General features: G+C 40.2%; 1 protein-coding gene across 9 annotated transcripts in view; it reads left to right on the top strand.

Annotated features, from left to right (window-relative positions):
* The first annotated feature begins 2,744 nt into the window (after positions 1–2,744).
* Positions 2,745–21,193, top strand: part of ERBIN (erbb2 interacting protein) — a 111,739-nt gene continuing 93,290 nt past the window's right edge. For 6 of the 9 annotated variants that reach the window (XM_065661271.1, XM_065661273.1, XM_065661270.1 and 3 more), the window contains exons 1-2: positions 2,987–3,077; positions 3,486–3,577. The gene's annotated coding sequence lies outside the window, so the exon portion shown is untranslated. The other 3 variants (XM_065661267.1, XM_065661268.1, XM_065661269.1) reach the window with 3 other exon arrangements.

The following is a 21,193-nucleotide window of genomic DNA, read 5'->3' as shown; positions in this document are numbered from 1 at the left end:
AACATTTTCTCATTAAAAGAGTTATGTTACTTTACACATAAAAGAAGTGTCTTGAAAAGTTCATGATGGAGAACATAATTTACAGAAAGCCCCTAACGTTAATTATGATAGAGATATATTTTTGGGTATTAGGCAACAATAATCAATAGTTTGCATGAGAGAAAAAAAAAAAAAAGGAATTTTATTATAACACTAGTGTAGTGGACTAGAGAGAGAAATTCGAAATCTGTTTTCAGTGGGGGTGAAGTTCTCATACTTGGCCATAGACCAAAGCTGACTCATTTGAAGAAAATGGCTTATCTGAACAAGAAGAAATTGAAGTGATTTAATGTTTTGGGCAATATATGAAAGTATATAATTTTATTTTTTACAGACTCTGATGGTTGTCTTTAATTTAGTTTAATTATTTATTTTAGGCATATAAGTAGACCCCAAAGAGGGCGTATGCTCTGTAAAGACCGAGAGACTATTTGTAGAAAAATAAAGAAACATAGTAAGTGAATATTATTACCCTAGTAAAAATGGATGATAATTTTCTGTTATCTGGATACAAACTGGATACTCCAGCATACAATTCCCATACACAGGCAAGAAGTTTTAAACACCTTACAGTCTCAAAAAAACAGTGGACTTTCATAAATGTGATTAACTGGATGTATTGTTGCTAAAGATCAAACTATCTTCATCCAAAGTACTGCAAGAAACTGGATGAAGCAACTAATGGTCCTGAACAGAAAATATCAATTGGAGTTAATTTCAGAGAGTGGTGAGGATTTAAAGGTTTTTCACATCTAGTTGCATGGTAAAATCAGGGGCAGGTCAATACTAACCTGACACACCATTTTACTTTGTTGTTCAATGCCTCATGTAAAATGACATGTTTAAGAATTTTCTCCATTTCTCAGTAAACAGATTATTATAATAAAACACTATTCTGGCTTAGTTGGTGGCAGTCTCAGCAGAGCAGCCAGGGATTAAATGGGCCTGAGAACAAAACTGCCACCTTAGATGTGGTCTCTGCAGAACACAGTTAAGGAGCATAAGGTGAACAGCATGTACAAATCCACCCTGCTGTCAGCTGTATGTGCTGTTTTGTGGCTGAGCAGAACTCTGTGCTCCAGGATGGTTAAAATGGCATATTGTGTACACAACAGGTATTGTTGAACACCCATTTCAAGCAATCAAGGAAATTAAACAGAAAAACATTTCCATCCATGTACCGTTGTGATCCAATGAACACCGATACTGAAGTGGTGTGACCTACAGTTAACCCACTGGCAGCTTTTGAAATATATTTGTGCATGACTTGTTACAGTTAACAGCATTTTCAGTACTATCACATTGTACTCAGAGTGTTGCAATACTTGAAAATACAACTGTATTTGGAGGTTTATGTGAAACACAGCACTGGGGCTCCCAACATAAGGACATGGACCTGTTGGAGTGAGTCCAGAGGAGGCCACAAAGACGCACAGAGGGCTGGAGCACCTCTCCTGTGAAGACAGTCTGAGAGAGGTGGGGTTGTTCAGCCTGGAGAAGAGAAGGCTCAGGGGAGACCCTAAAGCAGCTTCCAGTGCCTAAAGGGGGCCTAGGAGGGACTTTTTACAAGAGCATGTAGGGACAGGGCAAGGGTGAATGGCTTTACACTGAAAGAAGATAGGTTTAGATCAGACATTCGGAAGCAATTCTTCACTGTGAGGGTGGTGAGGCCCTGGCACAGACTGCCCAGAGAAGCTGTGGCTGCCCCATCCCTGGCAGTGTTCAAGGCCAGGCTGGACGGGGCTTTGAGCAAGCTGGTGTAGTGGAAGGTGTCCCTGCCCATGGTAGGTGGGCTGGAACTGGGTGAGCTTTAAGGTCCCTTCCAACCCAAATCATTCTATGATTCTATATATGTGGCATTATTTTAATGTAACATATCCAAACATCATGTCTGAGTGGAGGCTGTTAGTTTTCCACCAGATGTGTTTGCTCCTTCAGCTCCTGATAACTGAGGGAGTATAAGGCGCAACGCACAGGCAGCTGCAGGATGGCCACCAACCCAAGATGGCGGGCTCCCCACATGGGACAGATCAGTGGTTTGCGTACAGCATGTGCGATTACTAAACGAGGAACCCGAGATGCTCATGCCCGGGGACACATTTATCACTGGGGATTGCATCTGCACGGCCAACTGACGCGCCCAGTGCGGCGGGGGAAAGCCAGCGTTATCCGCATCCCACCGCGGGGGCCTCAGCCCCGAGCTACTGCCGGGCCCGGAAGGGCCCAATCAAGCACTCGGACCCCAGTGATCAGGCCCCACACCCGACCCCGGCGCGGGCCGCACACCGGGCAGAGGCAGCGGAGGGCTCGTTCCGCTGCCCCGGGACACGTCTTCCCCGCTACACCCCGCCTTCCGCCCCAGCCCCGGCCGGGCCCGGCGAGGCGCCAAGGCCGCCGGCCCTCACCGCGCCCCATTCCTCCACAGCCCGCTCCCGCCCCCCGCAGAGCCCCATTGGCTGCGGCCGCCCGTCCCTCACGACGCCCCTGGCCCGGGATTGGCCTCGCCGAGGCCTCCCGCACTCAGCCCCACACCGGTGTGCGGGGGGAGGGGAGGGGAGGGGAGGGGAGGCTCGTGGGACGCGGCGGTGGCGTGCCCGCCCGCCCGCCCGCCTGCCTCTCCCTCCTCCCGTCACGGCCGGTGGGGGCGCTCCCGCCGCGCCTTCCAGCTCCCGCCGCTGCAGTGCCTCCGCCGGCCTGGGCGGCAGTGCTCGGCGCCGGCAGCCGCAGGGGCGCGGCGGCCCCCCGCTCCTTCCTCGGTTACACCACCCTGCTCCCCGCCGTGCTCCTGCGCCCGGGCATTCCGCTTCCCCACAACTCCGCCGCCTCCCCGGGACCCCCGCTGCCGAGGCCGGGGAGGGGGGCGGGAGGCTGAACCGAAGGGGAAGTGTGCGAAAGGAGGCGGGGAGAGAGGGCGGTGGCAGCGGGTGGGCAGGTGAGGCAGGCGGCCTTCCCGCTCGCCTCCTGCCCTTAGCGGCGGCGAGGTCTGAGGGCTGTGGGAGGTGTGGGGCTTCGGCCGCGCTCGGGCAGCGCGAACCTGGGTGAGGAGCTGGAGGTGGGGCGGCAGCGCCCGGCGCGCCCGGGCAGCTAGAAGGCGGGCGGGCAGGCTGGCAGGCCAGCGGCGGGCGGGCGAGGGGCGGCGGGCCAGGCCGTGCTGTCGGGGCCGCCTGTGTGTGTGGGGCGCTGCGGTCCCACTGCCGGGCGCCGTTTTTTTGCCGGGCGGTCGCGGAGCCGGGCGGGGCCCACGCCGATCGAGCCGCCCGCGGGCCAGACCCCGTGGCCGGCGGGGTCCGGGAGGAGCCGGGGTACGCTGCTACTCTCCCCACGACATACGCGGGTCGACCGCTCGGGTCGGCGAACGCCCCGTCCTCAACGTAAACTGTTTCATCTCTTTTTTTTCTCCTTCCCCGCTGTCTCCCCTTCACTGTTCGCTGCCCTTTTCCTCCTAGCGAGAAGAAAACTTGATTGGATTTAACACATTTCCTGGGGGTCGGAAGAAACTCCTGCCTGCTGGATCTGGTTTAGACGCTCGACAGACAAGGTAAATTAAATGGAGAAGGCGTGGGGAGCAGTAGCAGCAGTAACAACAGAAAAATCCTTCCTCTGCTGAAGGGGGTGGGGAAGAAGGAAGGAGTTCACGCTTCATTTTGATATCCTGTTTTTGGCCTTTTTTTTTTTTTTCCTCTGTTTTCCGCCTCGCGTAGTTAGCTGTGCTTTGTGTTTTCCTCCCTCTCGCCTAAGTGCTGTTTGTATGAATGTAGTCGCTGGTTTCATGGAGGCTGAGGAAAGAGTCCGGGGAGACTGAAAGTTTTTAAGCTCCTCAGACACAGAAGTTTCTTTGTTCGGTCGGGGAAGGTATTGAACTGAAACTGCTCCACTCCCTGACTCTGCTGCTTCACCTCCTTCCCTTCCAAAAAGATTGCTAACCCCGCAAGTATAATTATCGGGAAATAAGGAAGTCCTAAAGAAGGTATTATCTTTTACTTAATGGAAAAATCTTGAGGGTTGGCCCTACCTGTGTTTGCCTTGTTTTCTGGAACATCGGTTAGCGTCTAGCCGATCTTCAAGATACATGTTAAATTTATTTATAAAAATGTGCTCTTGTAGTCTTCTGTAAATGCTGTCGCAGTTTTCCCTCTTGCCTGCTGCCGCCACCTCTCTTCCTCCCCTCCGCCCCCTCTCTGTCTTCAGGATGATGGGTTGCACTGCATATTTTTCACTTTGTACAGGAGAGGTCTGTATTGCATTTTGATCCTTGCAAAGTGTGTCTTAAGAACCTCCATTAGAGAAAAAAAGTACGTGCTAGCTAGTGGTCTGATTTCTTAGAATTACGTTCAGGTGAACCTCCGAATTAACATAGCCTTGTTTGCTTTTGATGACCACTTTGCCCTTTATAACTTTTGAAAGGCGTCCTGTTTGAGGTGGAAAACCAAGTGTGAAGTTTGGGTGTAAGGTTTTGTACTGCTGGTGCTGGTTAAGTTATGCTAACTAGTTGCATGTAGTGGAAGAAATGTTGTTCACCACAGGCTCATTCTGTGTGCTTCAAAGAGGCAATTACTGGTTAGTTCTTCTGTGAAGGCAAAGTATTTATCGTATTGTGAATGTTCAGAATGATCTGGTAGCCATAGGTCTGTGCTGATATTTGGTTTTTTTTTGTTCCTGTTTGTCAGACTCAAAAGCAGTGTGTTGGTCAGATAAGATTTGTGTGCTTCAGTCTCTCAAGTGTTTGAGATATGTTGGTATTTGTGAGGCCTGGGCAAAGTAATTTCTATGCAAAATTTCTAGCACTCCTACATGTGTGGTTCTGTAACACCATCAAGTAATGTAGTACTTGAGGAAAAAGTTACTAACTGAACTCCATCTGTTTGATCTACTGTGAGGAAAAATGTTAACATTTAGCTGACCCAAAGTGGCTTCTGTGGCTGATAACAAGTAAATGATTGGCTTGCAATTTATAGACTTACCTTTCCAGGCAGCAGTAAGAGTTATTCTTAGGCATCAGAAAGGGCTGAACAAAATAAATGGCAGTGAACTTCAGTTTCCTTATATGGCTTGTACTTGGCAGAAAAGCAATGAAGGCTAAACAGAGTAATCCTTTTTACAAAGAACGATCACTTTCCAAAGCAGTGTTTTAGTCCCAGTAATGACTCCAGATTCTTGGGAGGGTGGGGTGGGGGATGGGGAATTGTAGCAATGCATGACAAATTTAGTTGTAAACGACTGTGTTCGTGTTGGATGCAATTTTGTTTCTTTTCAGACCTTTTGTGTTTCTCATGATGGTCGTGATATTTTTCAATGCCATATGGAAGAATAGGTCCTTGTAGCGGAGCCACAACTTTTTACGCTAGTGTTTTGTCACCATGGTAGCTATGGATAAAGCCCCTTTTAATGATGAAAGTGTAATTCAGTACTGCTTACAGCTAATGGTTATATCATAGAATGCCATTCATGTCATTAACATAGTTTAGGAGTTATGAAGGAGTGTATTCTTTCTCGAGATCAACCATCTCAACTGAAAATCAGTCTGACATTGATGTTCATATTGAATAAAATGATGATAAAATAATATTCATCACAAATGAAATGATTTAACTATACATATGATAGATCGTGTTGCTTGAAACAGCACTTTCATAGGTATGTGTTGATGGCTTGAGGAAACATTCTTTTGACCTGGCTGTTCCTTGCTCATGAATTAAATTAAGCTCAAGTAAACATCAGTAATTTTAAGTAGCTATGCTTGCAATCAAATAGCTGGAAGTTACAGCATATGGCATGTCATGGAATATGATTATCATTAGGATGATTATCATATTAGTAAAAATATGAATAGATTTGTCTTATGAATAAGATGCCTACCAGATAATTGTTGGTATAAATGCAGTGCTCTATAGGGTATTCAGTGGCACATCATATTCACACAGAATTGATGAAGGGGCTCCATGGAGAAAGTGTTATTGATTGAAAGTTGCATAGTGTATTAGTAATCTGGTGGTGTAAGAAAGCAGTGTTATGTTTTGTCCTCAGAATTTGTTCAGAGCCTGTAATACCAGGCATAAAGAGCCATGCTTTGAACATTAAAGCTAAGTATTTCTAACTGCATGTTAGCAGTAGGTTCTAGAAATAGAAGGTGATGGGAGCAAATTCCTCAACGCAGCTTTCCTGTTGGGGTGTAATGAATCACTGGCTGTCTGCTTTGTTTTCTTGTTTTGTTTTTGTCCTTCCTGCTCCCAAGCAAAAAGGAAAATCTTCTAGGGAAAATATTACGTAAAGATCAAATGGTTGATATGTCATATTTTCAGCAAATTCTCCCTATGAAATAACCTGATCTGCTGGGGGAGGATCTGCCATTTACTCCACATAGAGGAATTACAGATTTCTGAATGGGTAACTAGTCGAGTTGATGGAAAAGCTGCTCTTACGGATATTTTCATACCTATCTGAGAATAGTAGACTGTATTCCTATGTGAGCATGCAAATGTTGGTGGTGGCAGTTGATACAGGAGTTTAAAAGTGGTTTATTTGGAATATGAAGATTCAGAAACACCACTGTTTTACCTTGTCAGCTTTGGAGTCAGTATAACAGTATGTCAGACAACACCTCTCATGTCAGAGTGGAAACACTGAAGGTAAAAATTAATCAGTTTGTATGGTAAATAGGCTGTAGATACAATACTACCCTCACCCCAACCCCAATTTAGAACGTGCACTGTTTGTGGCAACCTGTTACATACTAGCTTAGTGTCTTCGGAGCATCTGTGAAGTCCAGTACATGCTTGTGAGGTATAGATCATGTCTTCTAAGACTTTGAAAGTTTAACTGATTGAGAGTTTTGCTTAATGTTTTGAATGCATAAGGTGTATCTTTTTATTAGTGTTGTGGGTAAGTTGTGAGCATGGCATAATAGACTCTGATCAAGTTCTGGACAAGTACTTTTTTTTGATGAAAGCTTCAAATGTAGATTTCCTGCAGTCCTCCTAGTTTTCTTTGCCTCTTGGGGGGCCACTGCAGTTTCCAAATGTGAAGGTGGCAAGCAGAGCCCACTGCATCAGCACAAGTGGCACACTTGTTTGCCACTGAGTAAGTATCAGTAAAAATTGGTAGGCGTAGATAACACTGCCTAGTGTACTTTGGTAATAATTGTTAAGCAATACTATTGACTTCATATAGGGACAGATGATGAGGAACTTGACTGCTCTTGTGGCAAGATAAGTGTTATGTTTTTTTTGCCTGTATTCACTGAAATACAGCTTTTACTTCTAATAAGAATAGACTGTTCATGTATTGTGAGTAAAATGTTTTAAATGTTACAAATTGAAAGCAAGGATGCTGTTTTAGGAGAGATTTATAAATCTCATCTTCTGCTAACAAAAATTAAACATGAATATTGCTATGCTGGAATTGGTGGTATTTTTATTATATAGACATCTTGGGGTAATTCTGCTTTTTCTACTGCTTCCCTTCATTACTTAGTGAGTTTCTTTAAGATACTTCTTTTTCTGGTGTTTAAATTTCCATATGGGTGTTTGGCTTATTACTCTTTTTAATTTCACCCATACTTCCTCTGAAGGTAATACAGAAGCATGATGTTTCAACACCAACTTGCACCTTCCATCTTTAAAAAGACATTGTGACTTTTCATAATTGAGAAATAAAACTGAACAAACCTCTTCATTTGATCTAAATGAAACCAAACTGTCTTGTACTTATATTGGAGAACTTCAGTGTTGTGACTCCCCTAGGGTAGTTTATGTTGAAAAGTAGATTAGTTCTTTCTATATCTGGAATCGATTTGTAGGTACTTCATACTAAGTGATCATTTCACTTAGGAGCAAAAAGTGATGATTAATCAGCGTCTGAGGACAATGTGAGCTGTTTTGGCTGCTTTGGCTATTATGGAAGTTGTAATAATGTCAGAAGGTAACTGAGCCTTTGGAGCTTCTTGTGTTTGAAGGCTCTATCTAGTTAGATAAGATAGTAGGTACTCTCCTCCCTCTTTATCTGCTTAATTAGACAATGACTGGGATGGCCATACTTTTTTACCCTGTTTTCTGGCATTCCCAAGAAAACATTAGGTAACAAGTGGTGTACACAACTTTGATTAGGGAAGGGGGGGAGGGGGAATGGGGGGATGGGAATGCTTTGTGCCTTCCACTGTTCCATCCAATCATTAGGCACAGGCTGAAAACTAAGGATTACTTACAATAGCAAGGACAACTGTTGTACTTTAAGATCAAAGCCATGACAAAGAAGGAAAGTGATTCCAAAATACATGATTTTTTTCATAGTTCCCCAATTGTTAATACCCAGTATTATACACTCTCACATCTTTTGTAAGTAGATCTATGGTTTCTCCAACTTTTGTTTCACTCTTTTGTATAATTTAATTCTGCAAGCATAAAGCTGTATTATATATGCAAAGTAAAACGAACTGCTGAAAGCAAACATTCTATAAGTTTCCCTTGTTTAGATGTTCATTGTGAGAATAATAACTGGAAGAAACTGTAGATCAGTTATCTTCAGGGTGATCAGTTTTGACTTCACTGAGAGCACGAGCTTCTTTTCCAAGAAAGAAAGGTCTTCTAAGCACTCTGAATTTTCCAAGTTTGTATAGTTCAGCATGTACAGTGCTGTGCTTCATGTCTTGTAGGCCCTGTCATGAAGTTGGCTGAGATGGAATGAACAGAGATACATAGACATAGTCCAAGTAGTGAATGTTCTAACTGTCTGGGCTATCACATGCTTCCGGTGGGAGAGACTGCAGCTGTTAGAGTAGAATTTCCTTTCTAGGAATAAGCAGGTAGGAAGGAAATACTTGTTTTAGGAGTCTTGAATTTTGTTTCTCTTAAATTTAAAATTGTACTTCTGGAGTGGATGGTAGGGGTATAGTTGTCTTCCTGTGTTCACTTTTTGTGTCAGTTGTCTGAGGATAGCTTTAGGAATAGAAGAAGCTCTGAAGTGGTTTGAAGTGTTACTAAAAGTTACAAATACTTGAAAAGAAACACAGCCCATTCCAGATTAAGAGTTAAATTACATCTCCCTGTGAAGTGGCCAGGGCCTTATTCTCCTTGGTGGGGAAAGCTCCAGTCTTAATAACTAAATTAAAAATATTTCAAGTCAAAGGAGGTGATCCTGCCCCTCTACACTGCTCTTGTGAGACCTCACCTGGAGTATTGTGTGCAGTTCTGGTGTCCTCAACATAAAAAGGACATGGAGCTGTTGGAACAAGTCCAGAGGAGGGCCACAAGGATGATCAGGGGACTGGAGCACCTCCTGTATGAAGACAGGCTGAGAAAGTTGGGGCTGTTCAGCCTGGAGAAAAAGGCTGCGTGGAGACCTCCTAGCAGCCTTCAAGTATCTGAAGGGGGCCTATAGGGATGCTGAGGAGGGACTGTAGTGATAGGACAAGGGGTAATGGGTTAAAACTTAAACAGGGGAAGTTTAGACTGGATATAAGGAGGAAGTTATTTACTGTTAGGGTGGTGAGGCACTGGAATAGGTTGCCCAGGGAGGCTGTGAATGCTCCATCCCTGGTAGTGTTCAAGGCCAGGTTGGATGAAGCCTTGGGTGAGATGGTTTAGTGTGAGGTGTCCCTGCCCATGGCAGGGGGATTGGAAGTAGATGATCTTGAGGTCCTTTCCAACCCTAACTCTTCTGTGATCTATGGAATTCTGTTAGTATGTTAAAAAGTAGCTGAAGAAGGATGGTCTTAGTGTCTGAAGTACTGTGCCTTGAGTTTGCAGCCTGCTCATCAATTTTCAACTGTAGTTGGCCAAAGAAGTTCCTGTGGCAGCTGCACTGGGGGCAGTTCTGGAAGAAAAGTGACATATTTTATCTTAGTCCTCTGTCCCATAATATGGAGCCTAAGTTTAGTCTAGTTGCAGACATTATTTCTTCTTCTTCCTTGACTTCTTTGTCCTTGGAGTTTTTCAGTACATGTCTTCCAAAACTTCCCAGTCTCCTAAAGCAAAGCATAGATGCTGTGAGCTACATCAGTACATCTGAACAAATGTCTGAAATGCAATGCCAGATGCCTGTGAATGTCAGTTACAGGTTCAGTCATCCAAAATGACTGTGGATGCCATTTAAAGTGTTTGGATGGTGGAAAGTGTTTCCAGGCTTGTCTGGAAGACTTCTAAAAAAACTCTTGGCTGCTAATAAACTCTTTGAGTAATGCCTTCCCCCCCCATGTCTGTAGTTGTCCTGGCATTATTCTACCTGAGGGGAGAAATGACAGTTTAGAAGATCAGCACATTTTCACTAGTTTGATTAAATTACTGCATGTCTTCTATACTTACTTACAGGTAACCCTGAGGATAAGATGGAGGTTTATGTTTGAAACTGGATATTGGAGAACTTGTAATGAATAATGATACTAATGCAACTTATAGGTTTTTTTCCTCTGTAGAAATGTTATGTTTAATAAATTTTACATGCTCATGCATGCTTGTGGTTAAAACAAAAACAGAAAACAAACAAACAAAACAACCCCCCAAATAAAAAAACTTGGCTGCAAAAGTATTTACAAGGTTGAGGCCTGTGTTTTCAGTAAAAGTAATCTTTAAGTGTGGCAGCATAGCAGTCTAAATCTTTCCTGACTTAAAGCACTCTGTATATACTCTTTCCATGCTCATGCTACAGAGTATAACATGCAGGTGTTGAACTTAGTTTCGACTTTGGCTACAAGGTAGGTGTATCTGAGGGAGGAGCTGAATGTGCAGACAGCTGTTCATATGCATTGATACCCTGCGGTTGGTATGTTTGCTTGCTGTGGCAAATCAGTCTGTAGTGACTTGTATTGTTAGCTTGGTAGTTAGCTGCTTTTAGAACATACTCATTTTGGTTACTTCTGGTCACATAATCATCTGTGATGTTAACCTAGGAGCTGCGAGTCATCTAATTTCTGAGATACTCCATATTTTGGGGGGTTGGCAATAAAGTTCATCACAGAGAGAGAAAGTTAAGAAGCTCACATTTTTCTGATTCATAGCTATCCAGTCTTTATACCATTTACTTTAGTTTGTGTTTTACTAAATTTATAAAAGGTGAGTAATTATTGAATTCTTTAGTAGATCATCTGGGAGGAATTACAGGCAGAGAGAAATAAGTGTAGAATTCTAGAAAATAGTATTTGGAACAAACCTAGAATTTTACTTGAAGGTCACCTTTGTTGGTTCACGTGTAGGTGTTGGGAAACTGTTAAAAACAAGATAACAAGTGAAGAACTGAACTCTAAGTAGGAAGAAAAGAAAAAGATGGTTAAACCTGTGTTTCCACCTATTTGGGAGTGTGAAGGAAGGTAAAATCAACTGGAACTCTGAATTTGGCAAGCCGTCTGGCTCTGATTCTGATTCATATGATCAGAAATGATATGGGGGAGGGATAAACTAGCAGAACTTTACTATTTTACTATACTATTGTGTAACTACAGGGCATCTTACTCCTGTCTTTTAGGAAACTTTTTTTTTTTTTTTTTTTTCCTCTGAACAGTGTTTTGTGAGGGAGGGAGCTTTCTGTGGCTATTAGAAATTCCTGTTCTTCCAGTGCAGTATTCTTAATCTAGATGTTAATGCTTTGGGTCCAGTACCAGAGATTTCATCTAAATAAATGAAAATATAAGCAGTATAAGTACTAGAAAAGCAGGATAGACTTAAAATAGATTTTAATAGACTTAGATGAGAATAATTTACTTTTCTGCTTGTATTTATCTGAATGAGCTCTCCTGATTTTAAAGGAGCTCTTTACTTTGTCTTGCTTTACTAAAGCAAAGCAGAAGTGTTGCGAATCATGGCATTCCTCTGCTTTTTGCAACGTTGCTCTTACTAGAGAAAGGCAGTGGAGCAGAAACATTTCTATGGGATTTCGTTGCGGGAAATCTATGGGAGAGGTCAAGATTTCCAATGTCCTGTAGTTTTTCATGACATTAGTGTTACTGAGCTGGTTTTGCAGCAGCAGCCTGTGGTGTCTCAAGGGAAGGATTATGGCCCTCTCAATGGATCAGGTTAAAAAAAAAAGTTATGGAATGGGAGAGAAACACGTCTTTAATCAAGATGTGTTTCTTGTTCTGTTTCTTACTTCTCTCTATACATAAACGAGCTGATCAAGAACCAATAATTTTTTCATTCTGGTGCTCGCTGTGCTTTGTCTGTCCCAGATGGTGCAAGTCTCTGCCTATTTCCACTGAATTAAAATACATATATTTGCTCATTTTAGATCCACAGAACACCCATTTGTGTTAAATCTTGACGAAGCTTTAAGTTTCAGCTTCAGAGTATGAAGTACTCTACAGGGTAATAACCTTTACTTAAAATCAGAATGTTATCCATTTTTCCCAAAATTTTATTAACTTGTTTTTAATCTTGGAGGAGCCTGAAGGGAAGTATGCACTGGACAGTTCAAATTATTTGAAATCAAAGTTATGAAATTTTCTGAAATTCTTACTTTGTGCTGTTTTGCTTGGTTTTCCTATTCTGAGAAAAGGAGGATGACAAGTTAATAGCAAATCAGCACGGTACTCTTCCACTTTTTACTTCAGTAGTGTCAAAGTAACATTATAACTCTTTTTTTCTCATGCTAGAAAGCACAGGATGTCAGAAGTTAAGTAATGCTTTAAGCTGAGTTATTATTAAATCAACTTTGAATTCAGTTTTGAGGCTATAATTTGCACTGTGAAGGGAAGGAAGATTCTTAGTTCTACTTAAACCTCCTGTCAGGTGAAAAATTGTTTTTGGCTTTACATAGTGAATTTTTATCTTACACAATAAAGATAACAGCACTTTCAATGTAATTGCCTAGATTCCAAATAACTCATGAAATTTGTATTGTAAACAATAAGGCATCATTCTTCCCTATCTAAAGAGGCAAATATACTTTGGAAGCCATTCAAGAGTAGCCTTCTGTTAATTTTGTTTTAACAGTTGCTTGTCTGATCTTCAAAATGTCTGATGTAGTAAAATAAAAATAACATAAGAGCTCTTCTTTTTCATCATCTGTTGGCTTTGAGGAGCACAAGACTAAGTAAAGACAAAAATAATTTTGTTCAAAAAATACCAGCTTCAAAGTTTCATTACTGTGGTGGGAGTGGAAAGAGATTGTAAGCTGGCAGAAATCAAATGTGCATTGTGAGAGTAAAGCTGAGTAAACAGAAGGCAAGAATAACAGTGCTAGCCACATGGGAGGTGTGAAAAGTCTTGTAGTTAAAGCCACAGATAATGCAGAGAAGAGCAAATCACAGATGTGAGCAACTGATTGGAATAAATCAGGATCTATGTATCAGTTGTAAAATGAATGTGGAAGTAAATAGTGGACAGAAGTACAGGTCAGGGATTCCTTTATTTGCCCAGGATGGTAACTCTTAAAACTGCTGAGAATAACGATGAGCTGAACGTGTCATAATTGTTGTATAAATTAGAGGGAGAAGATGCTTAGAATCTGGAAAATACAGAATACAGGTTGTGGGTTGTTTTTTTGTTTGTTGTTTTGTTTTGTTTTGTTTTTCTTTCCAAATCTAACAATCCCCAAATGGAAAGGAATGCAGGTATCCACATGCACTTGTGTTTATTGAACTTTGATCTGTGAATGTATTTCCATTTGTGCTTCTGTTACCACAGACTGAATTGTGAAACCTGTCTAGATTTGATGCAGCAGTCTTTCTGGGCAGTTTATCCATTTTATTAGCTAGAGGGTTTTAAGTGTGGTTATTCCTCGCATGCATCTAGCCTCTGCTTGCTTTGTATCGCGAAAGTCTTATATTGTTTTGGGCCTGCTATGTTCTTCTGACTTCTGTTGTTTGTTCCATCCTAGTTTTAGCTAGGAATTCTGGCAGTTACTTTTTTGGGGGAAGTGTATGTAAAGCTGGTAATCAGGGGCTGTTTTAATATATGCACCATATGATTTAGAAAGCAAAATAATCAACCAGGAATCTTCTGATAAGAAATAGTTTCTTCCCTCCTGCCGCATCTGTTTTCATTTGTGCTGATCTCCTATGTGTTGCAGATTGCCTGAATTTATCTGCAGGCAATTAGATGGATAGTCTAGTTAACAGATGAGAACTTTTCTTGTATATTGAAATACTGCATATTTACAGCAGTGCAGCTTGCGTGTTTAAAAACCTTTGGTATCTGCTGCAGATGGCTGCATAGTCTAAGGAGTGGCTTCCTGGCTGCATTGTACATTAAGTGCCAAACATGATTAGAGCAGTTTTGTTTGGGAATGCCAAAATACATTGAATCCGTTCAGGAAGCAACATATGTCAAATGAATAAAAATATCATGCGAAACAGAATGTGATTGTTATGTTTTTGGTTTGGTTTTTGTGTTTTGGTTTTTTTTTTTTTTTTCCCAAATCTGGTTTCTTTCCTGAAGTAAGGGGTTAAAAAGAACCTCTTATATTGAGGATATTATTAAATATGAATTGCTGACTTACACATTCAGCTTTTTCACTACTGGTTCTCCATACCCTATTTTCATCCTGATTAACATATGCCATAGATGGAACGTGGAACAAGGTGGTTATCAATAGGTGTGCTGTATAGGAAAAAGAGTATTGTGTTTTCCTTCTTGGATATCTAGGCCTGTGCACAGGACGCAGGTATTCAGTGTGGTTTTGGAGGTTGGTTGCTTGTTTTTGGTGTGAGGTGTTTTTTTTAATGTTCTTCTCCTTTTTATTTATTTATTTTTTTTAATAAAGGCTGGTGGCTTATGTGTTTGTTCACGTTCTTGCAAGAGTTGTATGTAATTGCTTGATAGCAAACCAGGGTTGATGAAAATAAAAATCGGCAGTGAAGGATCTTCCTTCTGCCCAAGCTCTAATTCCGGCAAGTTCTCAAGGCAGGAAGGGGGAACCTTTACAACTAGTAGCTCCAAATATTGCAGGATTTTGTTATTTTATTAAGAAAGAAGCCCAGGGCAGAGAGCATTTTGTTGCATATTATTCCTTGTTTGCAAGGGAGGTGCTAGTCACTTTGATTCCTCCTACCTGGAAGGAAAAGATGTTAAAAATTTAATTAACAGAAAAATACATGACTCTCTAGAAGATGTAATTCCATTTGATCAGTTTTTAACTAATATTTTGCATAATTTTTCTTACCTAAAATAATCTGAAAGCCTTGATTTTATAGCTCTAAAGACCCAAAGAGTGAAGTATATTTAAAGCAATTTTGCTTGTCCTTTCTGAATGTTATTTTTCCTCTTGTTTGTTTTTTCTCTTCCATCTCTATGATTAGACCTACAGCTAAAAATTAACTTCAGTGAATTATCTTACGTAAGCTCCTTCTTCTTGTTCTGTCTTGTGCAAGAAGTGATGGGTCCCTGAAAAAAGAGAGTGAAGGCAAGTGTTTTCTTTTTGTAGCAGAGAGCATAATTACCATAATTTCTATGCCTTTTTTTTTTTTTTGGTGATATTAAGTGCTTAGTTGTGAAGCTTGATTACATTCCTGCCTCCTGGATTGAAAGAGGAGATGCTAGTATTTCTTTTCCTGTTCTAAATTCTACCCTTCCTGCTCCCTGAAATTTTTAGCTCTCCAAAGATAATGATACCACCAACTAATGTGCTCATGTGCTGAGAGGTGAGGCATACTGTCCAAAGCAAGTTCTGGAGTTGTTTATGTCTAGCTTCACATCAGCTGGGTCCTTGTGTGCTTTCCCGTTTGTTCTGGCAGTCCATCTGTCTTCCCTGGTTGTGATGTGTCTTATTTTGTCTTAGCCTTCTCTGGGATAATTAAGAGAAAATCTATGGAAAACATGTTCAGGTATACAAGAGCTTTCTTTCTTTTCAGCCTTTGTTCTTCTCTGAAGTGTGATATTTGTCTTCATTCTAGTCACCAGATTCTGTTCCATGGAGGGCAATGGTCCTGCTAGCTGATGGGAGACCTGAACTGCTCAACCACAGTTCATTCCAGTGTTTCTACTCCCTTCCCAGGTATCAGTGGCTATAGCACTGTTCTGTAGCTATTGAACTGTAGGAAGTACCAGAAATAGTAGTGCAGAGAAATGTTCTATCAGGTCTATGTTTTCCTTCTGTGTTTCTGAAATGTACTTCCAGTGCACCATAGCAAGTATCTGTGGGTGTTCCCCTCTGCCTTGCCGCTTAGAGGTATTTGTTATTTCTCTAGAATCTGATTTGCTGGCATTCTTAGTGTGAAATACTGAGTTAAAAACTTATTCCCAGTTCAGTCCTCACCATCACTGATAAGTCGAATTAATTTTCAAATGGACTTGGACACATCTTTGTTGTGGTTGGACTTGATGATGTGGTTGGACTATCATAATCTTACTGCAGTTCCTAAAAACCTAATCTTCACAAGGCTGTTTTTCACTTTTCAGAACCTAGAAGTGGTGGCAAATTGCAGTTACAGTATATTGTCCTTTTTAACTGTTTGACCAACTTAAACTCTCATCAAAGCTCTTGCCATTCTGGCTTTAATAGACAAGCAAGTTTATGGAGTCTACTGATTTTTTTTTTTTTAATTTTTATTTTTATTTTTTGCTTCTTTGGAGTTTGCTCCAAATTTCCTGCTAACATACTTCTGTGCTGTTCATAGCATTGTAGAAGCAAATGCATGGATTCACCCAGTATCTCTTTTGTTAGAGTTGTCTTGATTTTTATTTGTATTTTTTAGGTACTTTGCAACTTAATTCGACTTTGTGTGATTTAATTAACCATGACATAAAATTGTTGTGACTTTTAAAAGCATATTGGCTGTTATGCTTTATTTAATTGTCTCATGTGGTTTCTTCCTGAACGTATTCATTCTCCTTAGGCTACCAAGACATCGATAATATTGAGCTGGGAGCCGACCAGAAGACAGCATCATGGAATAATTTATTTTTTTTTTTTTTTAATTAAAAAAAAAAAGCTATTTCTTTTTCTTCCTATCAGGTCTTACTTGGTTTGTCATGAGCACTTCTTGACAAAGTAGCTTCTTGTATTGGTCACTTTGGAATTTAAGAGGGGTTTTTTTGGTTAAAAGAAAGTAAGTGTAAATAAATTTTAACTTATCGTGTTGGGGAGATGGTCTGTTTTGTATACTTTAGTCTCGTTCCCTCAAGCCTTTTATAAATGTAAAATATTGCTTTGTGGGAAAATAATTGACTTTTTTTGTTGCAAAAACAGGCACAGCATTTGCTGTGCCTTGCAGTTATGAAGACCACATCTTGTAAATAGTTGTTTCACTTCTTAACTTGAATGTTGAACATGAACTGCTGACATAGTCACTGTCTGGACCATAACTATTTAGTGACCTGACTGTCTTAACTGCTTCTTGGTTGCCTGGAGATATTTAGTGTGGTTAATTTTTCCTTTTTGAATTATTCCCCCATCCCTACTCCCTGAACATCTTGTCTTCACTGGTTGACTCTTCAGAAAAAAAACCACCAAAACTATGAATCCAAGGCAATGTAAATTATTAAATGTGACCTACAGGAATGAATTTTGCTACCAGCATGTGCTGTTGTGAGCATTAAAATATGTCAGTAATAATGAAGTTATCACATTTACTTTAAAGGAGTAAAGAAAACCAGTGGCTGAATGTGTAGTTTTACATTCTGCTGCATCTCCTCTGACATAGGCAATATGTTTCCTTTTCCTTGCTGTGTCTGGATCCTTTTCATCATGTGTGAAGACTTGAAACTGAAGGTCAGTGAGTTGATGAGCAAGCTGATCTAATTAGAGAAATATTCTTCCTGATATCTTGCAGGTCAGTTACTATTGGACACTAATGGTGTGGTCGTGTGAACCCTAGATTTAATAAAAAGCAGGTTTGAGGGAAAAGCAGGGCTTCCTCTTTCTTTTGTAGTCTCTAGTTTGAATTAAGCACAGTGAGAACTGGCTTGCCTTTTAAGTCACAGTTGCTGGTTTTGAATAGTCTTTCTCTTGGTCACAGTAAATGTAAATGTTGCTCTTCATCATGATTGATTAGATCATGAATTATTCTTACTTAAATAGTCAGAAAGGCAGTTAAAAACCGGGATACTAACCCAGTTATGTCTCTCTCCTGGCAAATTTAAAGGGTACAACCTCCTACCTTTCCTGTTTTTTTGCCATATGCAAGTTGACTTCTAGACTTTGAACAGTAGGCTGGGAATTTTATGCCTGTCTGTCAAAATGGTTTTTAATTGCTGCAGGGGAGAGAAATAATGAAGTGTGCTAAGAACTGAAATTGGAAAAGGAGAAGAAGTAATGAAGTCCTTTTTTCCTGAAGGCTACCTTGCAGAGCTCTTGCTCTTGAGACTTCTATACCTAACTTGTTTAGCTCCTAGGGATTTCTGGTAGCTTTGTTTTTCATAGTCTGGAGGGATCTCTTGATTGAAATGTGTAGATCAAAAGTATTTGAATGTGGGAGGCTCTGCTTTCAAATTAGATCCCAAGGCTAGTGTGAATGGAGAACTGACAGGTGATGGGCAGTCAGTATGATTTGTAAACAAGTTTGTATGTTATGTATTATCATTGGTAGAATGATGGACTCAGAAATGTCTGTCACTGATACTGTGCGAAGAAGCCATTACTGAATTTTACTTTTTCATTTCAGATGGGCAATGTAGAACCACCTTAATTTATGGAGGGATTAAAAGTGCAACATAATATAAGGGGAAGCAGATAAAAGAACAGGAGGCATTTAGTTTCATTTTTCTAAAATCTTGGAAATTTGCCACCTGGGTGTGAAGTTGCTGTCCCCTGTAGTGTCGGCTACATATAGTAGTCTCACTTGGCTGTCCTGCACTCGTGAAGTGCAGGAAACAGAGCTTCTCATCTTTCCCCTCTCCCAGAAGGGCCCAGCCCATACAATGAGGAGGAGGTGGATTGATTGGATAATTGAGGTAAACAGAAATGCATTTTTTCTGTGTTGGCACTAGCTTTTTAAGACTCTGATTCTCTGCTTCTCTGAAGAGCCTAGGCTGGAACAATGTGGAAAAGCACTAGTAAGTTTTTGTCCCCTATCTAATAGAAGGTGGGAGAAGTATCCCAGTTCCTATTGTCCCAAATAGAGGTAATATTCTGATATAAGAGTTTAAATTATTGTTCCTTGCAGTGAATTTCTTAAAGCTGTTACATGAAAAACATTTGAGTTGTATGGATTTTTTTTCTTCTTCAGACATTCTTAAGAATTAGCATTAGAAATAATTAGCAACAATTACTTCTGCAGGAGAGCTTTGTTGGACATTGCCTGCTTACTGGAATAGCAATGTCTCAAATAGATTTGAAAACATCCTCAAGTGGATAAGCTATTTCTTATTCCAGTAGTTGTCTATTTGTATGCCCTGCTCTTTAATCCACAGAATAACTGCGAATCTTCTGGTTGATCAATAAGTACTTCATGTAGCACATCAGAGGTAATAGTGATTGCTGGAAGATAATTTTTTTCCAAGGATGCAAGGACGGAAATAAAGCTCAGCAGAATATATTAAGTCCCAAATTATTTTGAATGTTATTTTTGAGAAGATAATTTATGTGTTAAGTTTTTCTTCCAAACTATGAAGTACAAAGATTAAGCTAAGCAGGATTTGGAGATACCAGATTCTTAAAGTAGTTTCTGAACGGTGATGATCTTCATATTTGGCAGGAACTAGTGTAACGATAGTGAATTCTCTGGGACTGAAATTTCATCTTAAGAAACCAAGGTTTGGTTTCATAAGATTAAATGTGGTCCAGAGTTGTGGTGGTGTTTTTTGTTTCTTTTCCTTCTCTTATTCCCCAGATTAAAAATATACTATGATTTTTTCTTTAAAAATACATTCAGTCTAGTTAGGAATTAAAAAATGAAGTGTCTGTTGGCCATGCAAATAGGCATGAAACAGCAGCACATTTTTTCATGTTTCCTTCATGTGTACTTCATTTGTGAGAGTCTATCTGTAGTAAAAATCTAGAGTATGGTAAATTGCAATCTACTCTGAACCTAAGGGCATATATATCCCTTTTTGGCATAACTTCATATTTGAATTCATCCCTCCCTCTCTGAGGGAGTATGCGATTGAAAAACTATGATTTGCATTCACATTTTCTGTTTTAAAAGTTACGTTTCTTCTGGGTTTTTTTTACTACTTTATTGTGAGTTTGGTTGTTTTTTGTTTTTGTTTTTTTGTGTTTTGTTTGGTTTCATTTTTTTCTCCCCCTTTTTTTTTAATGCCGTAGTATTGTCTCTTTTAGTGTAAGTAAGTAAGAGAGACTTTTGAGGGACTGGAGTCTACTTTTAGTGCATCTGTCATGTCTTCAAATGCTGGGCAACAAAGGGTCATGATAATTGTAGGTATTTTTATATTTATTCTGGTGTGTGACTAGAATACAAGCTACACACTGCTTTTTAGGTATATGTGTTTACATTATATGTATGTATATATCAACATCCTGAAATAAGAGGGGGAAATGGGTGTTTGAAAATCCTTTCATTTTAAGATCAAAATAAGAATTACTCTCTCGGCTAATGTCATAAATTTTTTGGTATCGTTATTGTTACTTGGATATGAACCATGAGTCTTGCATGTTGAAACTATAGCAAGTAGTGAAGCTAAGGTTAGTGAGATTAACATACAATAATGAAGAGGGCTCCTTTCCTCCCCTCACATCAAGTTGTTAATCTGAAGAAGAATTTAGAATCCAGTGTAAAATTTAGGTATTTATGTTGTGGAAAAAACAAGTCCAGCTACTCAACAGCAAATGCTTAATCTCACAAAGTACCTGCAAATTGATGCCCTCTGCTGTCAATCACCTAGCTTCCAGCAGTCTGACTTTCTATATAACCAAATTCTCTGTGAACACTTTGGAGGATAGTAGTCGAGTATGTTTAAGCACTTCTTCCTGGCTTTTTAGAAGTGTAATAAATACATGTCAAAACAACTTCTTGCAATGTAGGCAAACTAATGTCTGTGTGTTATTTGTAGTTATATGTATCCTATTTGTCCCACTTAATGGAAAAAAATCAGGTACACAAAGTAGTTGCTTTTAGGAAGTAATTTTGGAGAACATTTCTTTATTGTTATATCTAATTGCATTATTTTAGCTGCTAAATTATCAATCTTGTATGTGCACTCATAGTAATTGTGTTCATGAATTCATAAATTCATCTTCTTGCCTTGTTTGGAATTATGGTTTCAGCTAAACTGTGCATGAAAGGAATCTAAATAGCCTTTTTTACTTTGCTATGGTAGATGAAGAAAATGGAAAA

This window comes from Lathamus discolor, chromosome Z (genome assembly GCF_037157495.1).
Source record: "Lathamus discolor isolate bLatDis1 chromosome Z, bLatDis1.hap1, whole genome shotgun sequence".
Classification (NCBI taxonomy): domain Eukaryota; kingdom Metazoa; phylum Chordata; class Aves; order Psittaciformes; family Psittacidae; genus Lathamus; species Lathamus discolor.
This window is presented reverse-complemented; position numbering and strand designations above follow the sequence as displayed.